Genomic DNA, 18336 nt, shown 5'->3' with positions numbered 1-18336 from the left:
GGTTTGAGAACTCTGCAGGTCTAGGATGCTGGCAGGCAAGGTGAGCCACCTCTTAATTCAGCATCCAAATTCTTTTTAGGAGGAATCCTAGTCAATGGCACTGGTGCTAAAACCTTCTCTGTCTCTCTGTCTCTCTCTCTCTCTCTCATATCTCTCTCTGTTTTTCTCTTGGGTACGTTTCACATAATCCACAAGAAAAAGCCAACTCAGCTAAATTTTTTTGTGTTTATTGTTAACAGTATTACAGGTGTTCCCCTTTGTCAGAAACCGGGGGTTGCAAGGGGAGTTTTGGTGGTGAGATACCCAAGGTAAAGAAAGCATGCCAGAGCTGACATACAGAGAGATCAACAAAAAACAGCAGTATCTTTATTCAATACAGCTAGCGGCTTTTATAGACTTATGTGGTGGGATACTCGGCACAGTGCATGGCACATGCCTCCTAAGCTTTAGCTGTGTCATGCTTATATAACAGTAAGTGGTCTGTGCCTGCACAGCCAGTTCCGGGGCCATGTCCTGAACCACAGCGTCTATCAGCAAGCTGGGTTCCCAGGGCCTAACACCCTTTTTTCCTCTATTGACCCTTTCCTCTCCCATCCCACCACCCTCTTGTCTTCCCACACTATTGTCTGTGTTCATTGGTTATTCATACAGTCATCTCTCTTCACTTCACGCTTCAACTTCCCGGCTTCACTCTATCTCGGATTTGAAAAAACCACGATAGAGTGCAGTGGTGAAAGTCGAGGGGTGAAGTGGCGAGGGAAGACTGTATAAATAAAGAATCCTACTTTGCAGAAATTCATTTATCCCGGTAGAGTCTGGAACTGATTAACGTGATAAACGAGGGCTGACTGTATATGCATATAAGGTCGTTGGTTTGTCTCTTCCCACCACCCCCTCCCCTTTTCCTCTGAGGTTTGTCAGTCTGTTTCCTATGTCCATGTCTCTGGATCTATTTTGATTATCAGCTTATTCTGTTCATTATATTCCATAAATAAGTGAGATTATGTGGTACTTGTCTTACTCTGACTAGCTTATTTAGCTTACCATAATACTCTCTAGGTCCCCCGTCTCCTCAAAGAGTAAGAGATCTTTCTTACAGCTGCATAGTATTTCATTCTGTAAATGTACCACAGTTTTTTATCCACTCATCCATTGATGGACACTTGAGTGGTTTCCAGATCTTAGCTATTGTAAATAGTGCTGCTATGAACATAAGAGTACATATATTCTTTCTGATTGGTGTTTCAGGCTTCTTAGAATATATTCCTAGAAGTGGGATCACTGGGTCAAATGGCAGTTCAATTTTTTAAGTTTTTGGGGAAACACCATATTGTTTTCCAAAGTGGCTGCACCAGTCTGCATTCTCTCCAGAAATGTACTAAAGTCCCCTTTCTCCACATCCTCGCCAGCACTTGTTGTTTGATTATTTGTTTATGGCAGCCATTCTGTCAGGTGTGAGGTGATACCTCATAGTTTTTTTAATTTTCACCTCGCTGATGATTAGTGACATTAAGCATTTTTTCATGTCTCTTGGCCATTTGTATGTCCTGTTTGGAGAAGTGTCTATTCACATCCTCTGCCCATTTTTTTAATTGGATTCTTTTTCTTCCTTTTGTTGAGCTATATGAATACTTAATATATTTTGGATATTAACCCCTTATCCAATGTACATTGGCAAATATGTTCTCCCAACGAGTGGGTTCCCTTTTCATTTTGATACTGGTTTCTTTTGCTGCAATTAAGCTTTTTAGTTTGATAGAGTCCCATTTATTATTTTTTTTCCTTTGTTTCTCTTGCCCTAGGTGATGTGTTGGTGAAAATTCTGCTATGTGTGAATTCAACTAACTTTACCTTTGAGTAAAAAATAAAGAACAGGTATATAAACTTTTACAATAATACATTTATTTTAAGCAGAATATAAGTAATTATTATTTATATTTTTATTATAAATATTATTCTAATTACCATTACTAAAATTTTGCTGTGTTAAGTATTTAAAGCTCTATGTAAATACCTTGATTCCACCCAAATCAGTTCACATTTCTAAACTCCCAGGTGATTCTAGTGAAGAATCTTAGGTTTAAGATAAAGAATCTGTGAACTTGGTAAAGCAGAGGCTATGAAAGACTTTACTAATTTTGGCTTTAGTTTTAGATTATTTAAATGGTCTGGAACACATACTACTTTTTTAAAAACCTATTTTAATCTATTTACTTAGAAATCAAATTAAATCTCTTCTGCATAAAATAATCCTAACTAATTTGTCTCTTCCAATTTTTCATATCAACCACATAAATATCAGGTTCAGGACAGAGGAGATGCTTTTATATGACTGTCTATTTATTACCTGCTTTCTCCTTGCTCAGAATAATCTTAGAAGCATATAACGTAAGGGGGTTGGAATAAACAAAAAAGAATTAGAAGTAGCTTTTCATACAGCCTTTTACTACTAATAAATGAATGATTAACACAACTTATTTTGTATGGTGTAAAATACAGATACTTTTAAGGGACACTTGGACAATTAGTAGTTGGGATGTTGATATTGGCCTATTCTCCTTTCAGGATTGGGCAGCAGGATCCTTTGATGGTTCCCTTTTTATAATATACAAAAACTAAAACAAGCAAATTTAAGAAACAGCAATCATCCCAATAATAATCTACTTAGTTATGCTTTAATTAAAATAGTTATTGAAGAATATTAAGAATTGCATGCACTTGCTTGTGCTGCAGCTACTGCAGTAATATGTTAACCAAGGTCTGTTCACTCTAGTGTGGGGAATCGAAAAAAATGAAAAAATGAAGGAGGAATGGAGAGATGTAGAAAATGTCAGCTAGGGGTGGTGAGTCCTTTACTGAACGTTAAAATGAAGAGATGTTATAGAGGAGGTCCTTAATTGGCTTCTATAGACTGTGTAGTCAGGGAAAGCCTCTTTGTAGAAGAAATATTTAGGTGAGATTGAATGGCAGGTAGTGCTAGTCATTCAGTGGTCACTATATTCTCAGAACATTCTAGATAAAAGAAAAATCTACAGCAAAGTGTTCTAAGATAAAAACAAAACAAAACTGAACAAAAAATAAATTACACAAAAATAATCATTATTGCAATATCTCTTACAAATTAAAAGCTCACATTTTCTAACAAATTCTTTTATTTTTTTTATTTTATTTTTTTATTTATTTTTTTGTTACAGATATTTTACCTTTTTACCCCATTGGCACCCCCCACCCCATCCCCCTCCACCCTGTCCCCGGCTTAGTTGTCCATGTCCATTGGTCATGCATACATGCATATAAGTTCTGTGGTTTATCTCTTCCCACCCCTCCACCCCCCCACCCCCTCTTCTGAGGGATGTCAGTCTGTGCCCTATTTCCATGTGTCTGGGTCTACTGTATTCCTCAGACTGTTATGTTCATTATATTCCGTATATAAGTGAGATCATGTGGTATTTGTCTTTTTCTGCTTGGCTTCTTTCACTGAGGATAATACTTTCCAGGTCCCTCCATGTCGTCTCAAAGGATAAGAGATCTTTCTTTCTTACCGCTGCATAGTACTCCATTGTGTATATGTACCACAGCTTTTTTATCCATTCGTCTACTGGTGGACACTTGGGCTGTTTCCAGATCTTAGCTATTGTAAATAGTGCTGCTATGAACATGGGGGTACATATATTCTTCCTGATTGGTGTTTCAGGCTTCTTAGGGTATATTCCCAGCAGTGGGATCACTAGGTCAAATGGAAGTTCAATTTTTAATTTTTTGAGGTAGCACCATATTGTTTTCCATAGCGGCTGCGCCAGTCTGCATTCCCACCAGCAGTGTACTAGAGTCCTCTTTTCTCCACACCCTCCCCAACACTTGTTCTTTGATGATTTGTTGATGGCAGCCATTCTGACAGGTGTGAGGTGATACCTCATTGTTGTTTTAATTTGCATCTCTCTGATGATTAGTGATGTTGAGCATTTCTTCATATGTCTCTTGGCCATTTGTATGTCCTGTTTGGAGAGGTGTCTGTTCAGCTCCTCTGCCCATTTTTTAATTGGGTTCTTTGTCTTCCTTTTGTGGAGTTGTATGAGCACTTTATATATATTGGAAATTAACCCCTTATCTGATGTATCATTGGCAATGATGTTCTCCCATACAGTGGGTTGCCTTTCCATTTTGATGATTGTTTCTTTTGCTGTGCAGAAGCTTTTTACTAGAAAATTCTTAAATAGCTTGTATAATCAAATACTCCCAAATAGCAAACCACGAAAGACAGCTGATAGCTATCTCATTATTAGGATCTAATCCTAACAACTCCAAGTTGGTCCTAACCTGATGGTGCTCAGTTTCCTTTCCCAGGATCCAGACTGTTGACTCTATGCCCCAATTTTGCACTTGCCCTTGTATCACTTCTAGTCTTTCTGACTCCTTCTGAGTTTCCATTTTCATGCTTAGATTTTGGCTTTGTCTGTTATCCAGGTTTGATTTGGAAAATTCATTGCACAGGTAGACTCTTTGCTTCTTCCTCAGCCCTAAACATGGTTCTCCTACACCTTTGGCTGATAATCCAAAGCAATCTACCCACTCCTTCCCTCATTCCCACTTTCAGTAAAGAGATTCAAATAAACATATATTACGCTTTAAGAAGAAGCCAAAATGATTATTGGGTTTCCCTATACACAATTCTTCTTGAAACATGCACATGTATAGAACCCAGCAAGAATATTTTCATAGCAATGTCTCTATTTAATGATAACAGGAAGAAGGGTAATAATTCATAAACTGCATGATATTTCATCAGTCACTTCATTTTGTTGGCACTGAATGTCTATTAGGCATAGTCTGATAATTATAACTGTCAAGAATGAGATGATAATTTGAGAAGGTTTTTTCATTTTTGCACTTAGAAAGTTCCTAATTTATTAGATGTCAGAATGGTAATGGGGAAAAAAATCTCCCACTTCCAGTTCTAGGAGAATATTAGTCTGTGCAGATTCAGAGTTTACCTTCTGGAGTGTCCATGAACTGCTGAACCAGATGTCCCTGGGCCTTAGGATTGGTTTCTGTACCACAGTTGAAGCAGACTAACATCAGCTACACCAATGATAATGGATAAATGAAATTTTGATGATAAGCCCATGACTTTAGCGTGCCATAGTTAGGCCTATATTAGCTTACTTTGTAGTTCTACAACCATGTGTTCTCATTTTATGAAGTTCATTGAGTGTGCCAACATCAGAACTAACACTAAAATCAAAATCTTTCTTTTGTAAATGCAATTGACAGCATGGCACAGATTGGCACTTTTTACACAAAAGTACTGCTTTATTGAAATTGCTTTCCCCTGGTATAGAGGAATGAGCACTGTATTTGAAATACTGTATTTGATAATGTCTTCCAAATGTTTTCTCCTGCACAGACTTGCTCCTGATCTAAAGCCATATGTGTAAATCATTTTACATTTGAGTATTTCTTTGTATACTTCACACCAAGCTGGTCTAAAAGATAAGTCAATTTTTCTCATTATTGTGCACAAATACATACTCACAGATATTTGCTACTGAGACTTTTTATTGCAACTACTGATCACATCTTAAAGTCTTTACACCTGCTGTTTGTTCTGCCTAGAATATGTTTTGCCAGATATCTACATGGCTCACTCACTAACTTCCTTTTTCCTTTGAACTCTTTTAAGTGAAAATATCCTTGGCCACCTATTTTAAAAATGTAATATCTAGGCTGTATTCTCTATCCCTCTTAACCTCTTTATTTTTCTCAATATCTCTAATACTATCTGAAGTACTATACATTTTCCCTTATCATTTATTTTTGTCAAACAATCCTCCCTTCAGAGAGCAAGTACTTTTGTCTACTTTATTCACTGCTATACCCCAGGACCTGTGACAATGGTGTCTGGAATATAGTAGTCTTTCAGTGTTGATCGAATGAATGAATGAATGACCATTCTCTTAATCTTCCAAGCTGAAATCCCTGATTCAATCTTGACTTTTCTCCTTCAAAACCCACATATTACTTATCACTAAATTCTAATTTAAAGTAACTGAGTACTTCAGTTTGTATTCAGATAATACAAATCTAAACTACAATAAGATACCACTTCACACCTGTTAGAATATTTGTTATCAAGAACATAAGTAATTACAAGCATTATTGAGGTTGTAGAGAACACAGGAACCCTCATTCCCTGCTGTTGTGTAACTGATACAGCCACTATGGAAAACGGTATGTAGCTCCTGAAAAATTAAGAATAGAGTTACCATATAACCCAGTAACTCCTCTTCTGAGTATCTACATGAAAAATGTGAAAACATGTATTCACAGAGACATATGCACCCATATGTTCATTGTGACATTATTCACAAAGGCCAAGACAGAAACAAGCAAAGTGTCCTTCACTAGATGATTGGATAAAGAAGATGTGGTACATATATACAATGAAATACTACTCAGCCATAAAGTGAAATATTGCCATTTGAGACTACATGGATAGATCTTGAGAATGCCATGTTAAGCAAAATAAGTCAGACAGAAAAAGTAAAGAGTCATGTGATTTCAAACATATGAGGGATATCAAACTTAAAGCAACACATGAACAAACAAAAACTCATAGACGCAGACAATAATAGACTGGTTACCAGAGGGAAGAGGGTTGTGGGTAGCAAAAGGTAAAAGGGATCAAATACTAGACAATGGAAGATTTGACTTTGGATGGTGGGCATACAATGCATTATACAGATATTTCATAGAACTGTATACTTGAAACCTACATAATCTTATTAACCATTGTCACCCAAATAAAGTTAATTTAAAAAATAAAGTAACAGAAATGATGTTTAAATATTTACCATTACTTTTTCTTCCTATAATCACTGTCTTAGTCATTATTTCTTCCTTTAGCTATTGGAACAGTCTCCTACTTATGTTTACTTCTAACTCCAATTTATCCTATACACAGTTGCCAGCTCTAAATTTCTAAAACTAAAACTGATCTTGTCACTCTCTAGGTGTTAGACTTTGCGGGTTCACCAAGGGGTAAAGCCCTTCCCCATTGTCTGTTTGTCTTTCTTATGATCTAATCTTAGAAAAATCTCTATCTTCTCAGAGGAAATTATATCATCTGGACTTCTAGTACTTCATTCATATCTTTATTATAGCCCATTAGTTATTTCCTTAAAGGGCTTTTATTAATGCCTATGTGTCAGATGCTATAATCATTGCTAAAGAAGAAAAGAATAAAATAAACAGGCTTATGATCAAATGGAGTAGACAGATGATACCAGAACACAAAAATATAAACATAACGTTCAAGTTAAAAGGTAATGTATCTTTCCTGCCCTGGTCTGCTTGGGTCAGTGGTTAGAGCATTGGCCTTCAAACCAAAGAGTCATGGGTTCAATTGCAGTCAAGAGCACGTACCTCAGTTATAGTTTGTCCCTGATCCAGGATGGGGTTGTGTGGGAGACAACCAGTAGATGTTTCTCTCTCACATAGATGTTTCTCTCTCTCTCCTTCTCTCTCCCTCTATCTGAAGATAAATAGAAAAATATCCTTGGGTGAGGATTTAAAAAAAAGGTAATGTATCTTTTCTAACGTATGTTCTGTGAGGTATTAATACAGGTTAGGGAAAAAGTAGGTTTACAATTGTTCATATAGAAAATAATACAATAATTAATAAATTATATAAGAATAAACTCAGTTTTACATATTCATAACTGTAAACCTATATTTGTCAACTGTTTATAATATTTTATAATTCCTCACATATATCTCATTTCGGGAGTTCCTCATTACTTTCTGAAGATCAGAACTTACATCCATTTTCATGCTTCTGCCTAAAAACTTTAGCATTTATTATAGTGCAGATATGTTGGTTTCAGTTTCTCTCCATTGCCTTAAATATCACCTTAAAGTTATCTCAAAATGTCTTCTTTATTCTTGCATTTTTAGGGATATTTTCACTGGAAATAAAATTCTAGGTTAACAAATTTTTACTTTCCATTCATTACTTTTTATTTTATTTTGTATTCTTTATAATTATACAGAATAGTGGTTAGATAACTATATAATTTATAATACCTCCAAAAATTTTGGTATTCACCTAGCACCATACACAGTTATTACAATATTATTGACTATATTCCCAATGCTGATTTTTATATTCCTGTGACTATTTTGTAACTTCTTACTCTGTTCACATTTTTCACCCAACCCCCTTTCATCTGGCAACCATTGGATTGTTCACTGTATCAATAAGATTGTTTCTGTCTTGTTTCTTTGTTTCTTTTGTTATTTAGATTCCACATATAAGTGAAATCATATGGTATTTATCTTTTTCTCTCTGACTTATTTCACTTAGCATAATACCCTCTAGTTCCATCCATGTTGTTGCAAATGGTAAGATTTCATTATTTTTTAAATGTCTAAGTAATATTGTATTGTATATATGTACAATATCTGCTTTATGCAATCATTTATTGATGGGCACTTGGGTTACTTCCATAACTTGGCTATTCTAAATAATGCCATAATGAACACAGATGTGCACATAACTTTTTAAGTAGTGTTTTGAATTTTCTTTGGATATATTTCCAGGAGTGAAATTGCAGAATCATAGGTAATTATATCCTTAGTTTTCGTGTGTGTGAAACTGCCACACTGATTTCCACAGTAGCTGCACCAATTTAATATTTCAGCAAGAGTGCACCAAGGATTCCTTTTCTCCACATCCTTGCCAACACCTGTTGTTTATTGAAGATAGCCGTTATGACAGGTATGAGATGATATCCCATTGTCTTTTTAATTTGCACTAAACTGATGGTTAGTGACATTGAGCATCTTTTCATCTGTATGTCTTCTTCAGAGAAATGTCTATTTAGGTCCTATTCTAAGAATTTTATTTGTTGTTGTTTGTTTGTTTTTTGTTAATATTCACCTAAGGATATTTTCCACTGATTTTTAGATAGAGTGGAATGTAGGGAGGGAGAGAGAAAGAAACATCCATGTAAAAGAGGCATATCGATTGGTGGTCTCCAGTCCTGAACATATTTATAGTGGCTGATTGCCCACTAATCTCAAATCTGCTTCATCTTGGGTCTAGTTTCTATTTACTGCTCATTATATATATATTTAATTAATTTATTTATTTTAATTTTTGAATTAATTTATTTTTGTTACAGACGTTTCTCCTTTTCCCCCATTGATTCCCTCTCACATCCCTCCGCGCCTGGTCCCCACCATTGTTGTTCATGTCCATTGTTCATACATACATGCATATAAGTTCTGTGGTTTATCTCTCCCCTATTACCCCTTCTTCTGGGGATTGTCAGTCTGTACCCCACTTCCACATCTCTGGGACTACCCCATTCCTCAGACTGTTATGTTCATTATATTCCACAAATGAGTAAGATCATGTGATATTTGTTTTCTCTGCTTGGCTTGTTTCACATAGGATAACACTTTCCAGGTCCCTCCATGTCTTCTCAAAGGATAAGAGATCTTTCTTTCTTACAGCTACATAGTACCCCAATATGTATATGTACCACAGCTTTTTTATTCATTCATCTACTGATGGACATTTGGGCTGTTTCCAGATCTTAGCTATTGTAAATAGTGCTGCTACAAACATGGGGGTACATATCTTCTTTCTGATTGGTGTTTCAGGCTTCTTAGGATATATTCCCAGAAGTGGAATCACTGGGTCAAATGGCAGTTCAATTTTTGGTTTCTTGAGGTAACACCATATTGTTTTTCACAGTGGCTGCACCAGTCTGCATTCCCACCAGCAGTGTACTCGAGTCCCCTTTTCTCCACACCCTCGCCAACACTTGTTTAATGATTTGTTGATGGTGGCCATTCTGATAGGTGTGAGGTGATACCTCGTTGTTGTTTTAATTTACATCTCTCTGATGATTAGTGATGTTGAGCATTTCTTTATATGTCTCTTAGCCATTTGTATGTCCTGTTTGGAGAGGTGTCTATTTAGTTCCTCTGCCCATTTTTTAATTGGGTTCTTTGTTTTCCTTCTGTTGAGTTGTATAAGCACTCTATATATATATATTGGAAATTATCTCCTTATCTGATATATCATTGGCAATTATACTCTCCCATACAGTGGGTTGCCTTTCCTTTTTGATGACTGTATCTTTTGCTGTGCAGAAGCTTTTTAGTTTGATGTAGTCCCATGTGCTCATATTCTCCTTTGTTTCTGTTAGCTTAGGTGATGTATCACTGAAAATTCAGCTGGGTATGATGTCTGAAATTTTGTTGCCTATATTTTCTTCCAGGATTTTTATGGATTCATGAGTCACGTTTAACTTTTTAACACATTTTGAGTTTATTCTTGTGTATGGTATAAGTTGATGGTCTAGTTTCATTTTTTTTCATGTAGCTGTCTGATTTTCCCAACAACATTTATTTATTTATTTTTTGTTAGAACAACTCAGCAAAATAAAATTCCTGTTTATTGTTGTACAACATTGTTTCACACATACATCAAACAGGCCAAAAAAATAAAAAATAAACAGCAACTTCATAGACAAAAAAAGGGAAAAAAAAGAAACCTTTTTATCTTTGGCCTTTTTAACCATCTCATACAAACCAACTACTTATAGTACAGCTAAGTACATACACAAAAAGTTACTGGAATGCTTGGAATAAGATTGGATTTTTTGTTGTTGTTTTTGCTTTTTTTACACGGTTTTTTTTTTTTCTCCTTTGAGATTATAATGAACATGGTCACACCACAAGTAAAGGCAGAAGTAGGACAGAGAACGCTCCAAAGGCTGGTTTGGTCATCCCGAGATCATAAAAAATGGCTGCCCCCTAACAATATGTACAAAAATATAAAATGTAAATAAAAAATACAAACAAATTTTCCTTTTTAAAGTACTTTTAAGAAAAAAAGCAGGGCCTTGGAAGTTTTGGTTCTTTTTCCCTCCCCTGTTGCAAATTCACGTTGTGGTTTTGGTTGGGTGGTGGCGAGTGCGCGTCATCTGCGGGTGGCACTGCCCGCAGTGGGCAGGCGGGCGGGCGGGACTGTCTACTCGAAGGTGACCACGTTAGATTCTGAGACGGGAAGTGGAGGGTGAATAGGTAACAGCGGCTTTTTTTTTTTTTTTTTTTTTTAAGTTTAACTTTTTCCCTTTTTTGCTGTCTAGTCATCCTCATCAGTCTTCTGCTCCTTGGTGTCAACATCGTCATCCTCATCACCTTCAGCTGCCCGTTTGCCCGTGGCTGCTTCAGCCTCCTCATCTTCATCTCCATCCTCTTCCTCACCACTTCCTCCTCCTCCTCCCCTCCTTCTTCCTCTTCTTCATCTACCTCATTGTCAGCCTCCTGCTCCCCATTTTCCTCATTCTCAGCGTTCCCATTAGCAGGTGCGTCTCTTCCATTCTCTGCCTCCTCCACAACTTCCTTCTTCTCTTTTAAGTCCTTGGTGGTGATCTCGGAGCTGGTGTCCACAGCCGCGTCTGACATGGTGGGCACGCTGGTGATCTGATGCAGCGGATTTTTTTTAAAAAAGGGAGAGTTCGATGACTCTGGCGAAGAAGCTGCTGGAATCCCTGGCGGCGGAGGAGGCGCGTGGCTGAGGCGGTTGCAGCGAGTGAGAGGCGGCCACAGGAACAATGCAAAGGTGGATTTTCGGAACAGCCAGTCCCAACAACATTTATTAAAGAGGCTGTCTTTACTCCATTGTATGCTCTCGCCACCTTTGTCAAATATTAATCGAGCATATTGCCTTGGGTCCATTTCTGGGTTCTCTGTTCTGTTCCACTGGTCTATATATCTGTTCTTGTGCCAGTACCAGGATGTTTTGATTAAAATGGATTTGTAGTATAACCTGAAATCTGGTAGTGTGATCCCTCCAACTTTGTTCTTTTTTTTTTTTTTCAAGATTCCTGTGGCTATTCAAGGTCTTTTTTGGTTCCATATGAACTTTGAAAATATTTGTTCTACTTCTGTGAAGTATGTCGTTGATATTTTGTTGGGGATTGCATTGAAATTATAGATTGCTTTGGGTAGTATGGACGTTTTAATGATGTTAATTCTTCCAATCCATGAACATGGTATGTGCTTCCACTTTTTTTATATCTTCCTCTATTTCTTTTTTCAATGTCCTGTAGTTTTCTGCGAATAGGTCTTTTATTTCTTTGGTTAAATTTATTCCTAGGTATCTTAATTATTTTTCCACGATGGTAAATGGGGCTGTTTTTTTTTAGTTTCTCTTTCTGTGAGTTCATCATTGGTGTATAGAAATACCATCCATTTCTTGATGTTAATTTTGTATCCTGCTACTTTGCCAAATTCATTTATTAAGTCTAGTAGATTTTTAATAGAGTCTTTGGGATTTTCTACGTATAGTATCATGTCATCTGCAAATAATGACAGATTCAATTCCTCCTTTCTCATTTGGATCCCTTTTATTTTTTCTTCGTGTCTGATTGCTGTGACTAAGACTTCCAGTACTATGTGAAATAAGAGTGGCAAAAGTGGGCATCCTTGTCTTGTTCCTGTTCTTAAGGGAAATACTTTTAATTTTTGCCCATTGAGTATGATGTTGACTGTAGGTCATTAATATATGGCCTTTATTATATATGATCCCTTTATTCTGATATTACTGAGTTTTTTTTATCAGAAATGGGTGCTGTATTTTGACAAACACTTTTTCAGCATCTATTGATATGATCATATGACTTTCATCTTTTATATTGCTTATGTGGTGTATCACATTACTGCTTTGCGAATATTGTACCAGCCTTGCATCCCTGGGATGAATCTCACTTGGTGATGATGAATAAATTTTTTGATGTATTGCTGAATTCCATTTGCTAGTATTTTGTTCAGGATTTTGGCATCTATGTTCATCAGGGATATTGGCCTGCAGTTTTCTTTCCTTGTAGTGTATTTTTCTGGTTTTTGAATTAGAATTATGATGGCCTCATAGAACGAGTTTGGAAGTCTTCCTTCTTCTTAAAATTTTTGAAATAGTTTGAGAAAAATGGGTATTAGTTCTTCTTTGAATGTTCTGTAAAATTTCCCGGTGAAGCCGTCTGGGCCTGGGCTTTTGTTTGCTGAGAGTCTTGATTACATCTTCATTTTCTTTTGTTATTATTGGTTTGTTCAAGTTTTCTATCTCTTTCTGGTTCAGTTTTGGGAGACTATGTGTTTCTAGAAATTCGTCCATTTTGGTTAGATTGTCGAATTTGTTGCCGTATAATTGTTCATAATATCTGTTAATAATCCTTTGTATTTCTGTGGTGTCAGTTATTATTTCGCCTCTTTCATTTCTGATTTTGTGTATTTGGGCTTTCTCTCTTTGTTTCTTGGTGAGTCTAGGTAAGGGTCCATCAATCTTGTTTATCTTTCCAAAGAACCAGCTCTTTTTTTCATTGATCCTTAGAATTGTTTTTTTTGTTTTTTTGTTTTTCTGTTTTTTGTTTTTTGGTCTCCATGTCATTTATTTCTGCTCTGATCTTTCCTATTACCTTCCATTTACTTGCTCTGGGGTTTTCATTTTGTTTGCTTTCTAGTTTTTTAAGTTGTGAGGTTAGACAGTCTATTAGAAATTCTTATTGCTTCTTGAGGTAGGCCTGTAGTGCTATGAACTTTCCTCTCAGAACTGCTTTCACCGCATCCCATAGATTTTGTGTTGTAGTATGTTCATTTTCATTGGTTTCCAGGAAGTTTTTTATATCTTCATTGATCTCCATAGTAACCCATTCATTGTTCAATAACATGTTATTTAGCTTCCATGTTTTCAAATGTCTTTGCATGTTCTTGTTGCAATTGATTTCTAGTTTCATGCCATTGTGATCTGAGAAAATGATTGATATGATTTCAATCTTCTTGAACTTGTAGAGACTTACTTTGTGCCCCAACATGTGTTCTATCCTTGAGAATTCCCCATGTGCACTTCAGAAGAATGTGAATTCTGTAGTTTTGGGGTATAATTATCTGTAGATGTTTATTAAGTCCATTTGATCTATCACTTCATTTAGAGTCGGTGTTTCCTTGCAAATTTTTTGTCTAGAAGTTCAATCCAGTGATGTCAGCGGGGTATTGAAGTCCCCTGCTCTGATTTTATTGCTGTTGATTTCTCCTTTGAAATCCTCCATAAGACTTTTAATATATGTTGTTGCTCCTAAATTATGCGCATATATGTTTACCAAGGTTATATCTTTCTGTTGGACAGATCCTTTCAATATTATGTAGTGGCCTTCTTTATCTCCAGGTATGGCCTTCATTTTGATATCTACTTTATCAGATATGAGTATTGCTACCCCAGCTTTTTTTTTTTTCTTTTTTGCTTTCCATTTGCTTGAAAGATTTTTTTCCATCCCTTCACTTTCAACCTATGTGAGTCTTTTGTTGTGAGGTGTGTATCTTGTAAACCACTTATGTGAATCATGCTTTCTTATTCAGTCAGCTACTCTGTGTCTTTTTATAGGAGCATTCAAACCATTCACATTTAAGGTAATAATTGATATGTACTTATTTATCAACATTTTTGTTTAGTGTGGTTCTATATTTCTTATTTCATCTACTAATTACAGCAGTCCTTTCAACATATCTTACAGTGCTGGTTTGGTGTTAATATATTCCCTTAGCCTTTTTGGTCTGGAAAGCTCTTTATTTGACCTTCTATTTTGAGTGATAGCCCTTGCTGGATAGAGTAGTCTTGGATTCAGATCCTTGTTTTTCATGTCCTTGATTACTTCATGCCACTCCCTTCTGGCTTGTAGTATTTCTGTTGAGAAGTCAGCTGAAAGCCTTATGGGATTTCCTCTCTAGGTAACCTGTTGCTTATCTCTTGCTGCCTTTAAAATTCTCTCTTTGTCTTTCATTTCTGGCATTTTAATTACTATGTGTCTTGGTGTAGGCCTGTTTTTGTTCTTACTTGGGGCTCTCTGTGTCTCTTAAACTTGAATACCTTCTTCCTTCAACAAGTTAAGAAAGTATTCTGTCACTATTTCTTCAACTATATTCTCTATTCCTTGCTCATTTTCTTCTTTGGGTACTCTTGTGATGCGAATATGATTACGTTTCCAGTTGTCCCACAGTCCTCTTCAGCTGTCTTCCCGTTTTTTTTGTTTGTTTGTTTGTTTTTTTGTTCAGATAGAGTGGGAGGGAGAGAGAGGAAGAGAGAGAGAGAGAGAAACATCGATGTGAAGGGACACGTCGAGTGGCTGCCACCCACACGACCAACCAGGGCCGGGGACAAACTGCAACCGAGGCACGTGCCCTTAGCGGGAACCGAACCCGGGTTTCTCTGTACCGCAGGCCGACGCTCCAACCGCTGAGCCAAACCGGCCAGGGCTGTCTTCCCGTTTTTTAAGTTTTTTTTTTTTTTTGGTTTTCTGATTGGTTAATTTTTTTCTACCCTGTCTTTTAATTCACCGACCCAGTCCTCAGCTTCCTCTACTCTACTGTTTAGTCTTTCCAGTGTGTTCTTAATTTCTGCTGTGTCATTCTTCATTTCCACTTGGTTGGTTTTCAATGTTTCTATATCTTTACTCATGGTTCTGATGTCCTTACTCATGCTGTTGATCTTCCTCAAGATCATAGCTCTGAACTCTATCTCTGATCATTTGCTTAGCTGCATTTCATTGATCTCATCTTCAATAGAGTTCTCTTTTTCTTTCATTGAGGATTTGTTTCTTTGTTTCCCCATTTGGGCTATCTCAGTGGGTTTTGGAGCCTGCCAAATTTTCCTTGTGGGTGTTGGTGTTCTGCTGTTTGTGGCTCCCTCTACTGGGTTTGGATGAACCTGTGTGAGCCCTCATTAAACACCACTGTCAAGTCTTTCTTTCCTGGGTAGATTTGCAAGCCCAGGATAGGTTCAGTTATCCTCTAGCTTTTTCCTGGTGGCTAGTAGTCTCACTTACTCAGTGCCTAGGAATGAAGCCCTAGTGTTCTGCATAAGAGAATTTCCAGAGGGTGGGATAGATGGTGGTTGTTAATGATCCTCAATTTGCATTTCTTTGCATTGCCTGGGAAAGGCTGAATCTCTGAGGCAGGTGGATGATGCTGCTTTTCCCCAAAGCTCTGGAAAGGAGCACACTTGCCACTGTCCTTTGTGGCCGCAACTCAGCTAACACTTTGAGTGCCCTCCAAATCCAGGGTGTCCCCACAGAGTTCCAGCCCAGTCTACCGTTATTCTTTATTTTATTTGTAATATTCATTTGGTCCTGGGAGATCGTCTGTGTAGCTTGTATTCACTCCGCCTCCATTTTTCTCATCCTCTATGCCTATTTTGTGTGCATCTGAGTCACACAGGCCTCTCTGGTGCTTCAGCACCCTGCAAGTCCCATGGGTAACTGGATTGCCCAGTCTCTGCTGGGTGACACAGGCACCTCTGGTGCTTCAGCACCCAGCAGGTCCCATAGGTAACTGACCCTGCTGAGTCACACAGGCCTCTCTGGTGCCCCTGCACCCTGTGTGTCTCGCAGGTGGGCAACTGGATCACACCAGTCTCTCTAGGGCTCTGGCTACCCACTGCTCTTGTGAGCTACTCTCAGCACAGGCCTTTGTGGAGCCCCAGGTCCAGCTACTGGCGGCTGGGGAGTGCTGCCAACCTGTGGGGTCCAACTCCTGCTCAGCTTTTGTTGTAGTTTTGGGGGATGGGTCTCAGCGGCTGGTCTGTGCTTCTGTTGCCTAGGGATGGATGTCTGCTCCCCAGCATCTGTTGCTGGGGCAATATCTGGACTCTGATCATACTGCTACTATGGGGGATGGTGCTGGGCTCTGGGCTGTCTGCAGCTTCTGAGACTGGCACCTTGGGGCTTTACTACTGTGCACCAGTCTGTTTTGACACAGAGTGTCCAATGGTCCGATGGGGCCAGGTACACTGGTGGGCTCGGGTTGCTGTGCCCTAGCCACTCCCAGTGCCTCCTCCCAGGGAAGACCAGGAATCTTTGAAAATTGTGGGACCTCCCTGTGGCACAGGGAGAAGGGCCCTGAAGGGCCACTTACCGAAGTAGTTGGCTGCTCCAGTCCACAGCACAGGAACCCTCTACTCCATGTCTCTGCACTTTTTGGGTTTGGACGTCCACCTTCTAGTCCACTCACACTCTCTCACACACACTCGCTCACTCTCTCACACACTCACCCTTCCTCTTGCCCTGCCTGCCACCATTATTTTTCTAAATAATTTCTTTATTTAAGTTATTGTCTCACCAACTATTCCCAGGGAAAATGAGGTGGGATACTTTCAAGTATGCCTTTTTTACAACTGTCTTTTTTGCTAAAATCTTGTGTTCACAGTTGAGTTTTTGTTCCTGATGCTCACTCTGTGTGGGCCCTCTCTAATAAAGAAACTGAGAAACACCCTGATTGGATTTACTCTTACTGCAGTCTTAGACTTGGAAATTTGGAGGGCCAGTGATTTGCTCTGTTTCCCCCTTTCTTTCTTTCCTCCCCATATCTGAGATTATTGGATAGAAATAGAACATTGGTGCTTCATGACTGTGGAATAGAACAGATGCTTACCCCAGTGCTTTTCTCTAGGTGCACCTATATCTATGATACATTACAATAATATAATTATTACTTAACAGGAAAAGAGTGAATGGGGGACTAAATAATATAAGTATGTTATTTATACAGCTTTGCCAGAAAGCTATAAGTTAACATTCTCCACATTTATTCCCTGTTAATTAATGGGAATGGGACTGGACAAAGGCAGTTTAGATACATGGCCAATAAGGTATGAGTGACATGGAGAGAAGCTTGCCTGTCTGTCACATGTGAGAACAGGTAATTGGCCAGAATAAGCATGGCCACTGCAAAGGCGCAAAACCTGAATATATAATTTCCTAAACAAGGGATGGTTCTCTCTCTTGACTCTCTAGGCTTTTGGCCCTCCTGTCATCTTTGAGACTACTGTTGCAGGGAAAATGTTTCCCTGAATTTGACAGGAGGCCCATGTCTATGTAGACTCCACACAATGGACTATGACTAGCCTAATGCTTGATGCCACATTAGACCCAACTCCATCATAAAACAAAAGCTTTGGACACTGGCCCTACTTTTAGCTTTGCTGAACCCATAGCTGCATGTCTTTTAGGATTGGGTTAAAGGACATTGGACTTTACAACCCAAGAAATATAACTCCGTACCAATAAAAACTATTCATTCTCTCGTGCGAATCTTTGAAAATCTATATTCTGAAGATATTGCATGAGTGCAGGGGAAATCTGCCCCCTAATTTCTCCTGCAAAACCTGTAGTCCAACTATTATGGCTGAATTGTTAGATGAGTTAGTGAAATAATTTGTTATTGTTAATGAATTAATTGATGTTTAGAAAAAATTTTAAGCCACAGTCCTGAACT

The 18336-nt window shown here is 37.9% G+C and overlaps 1 pseudogene; it reads right to left on the bottom strand.

The window, feature by feature from the left end:
* Positions 1-11158: 11158 nt before the first annotated feature.
* On the bottom strand, positions 11159-11494 carry LOC118620374 (annotated as a pseudogene).
* Between the last annotated feature and the right edge of the window lie 6842 nt (positions 11495-18336).

Source organism: Molossus molossus, unplaced genomic scaffold (genome assembly GCF_014108415.1).
Source record: "Molossus molossus isolate mMolMol1 unplaced genomic scaffold, mMolMol1.p scaffold_m16_p_7, whole genome shotgun sequence".
Taxonomy (NCBI): domain Eukaryota; kingdom Metazoa; phylum Chordata; class Mammalia; order Chiroptera; family Molossidae; genus Molossus; species Molossus molossus.
This window is presented reverse-complemented; position numbering and strand designations above follow the sequence as displayed.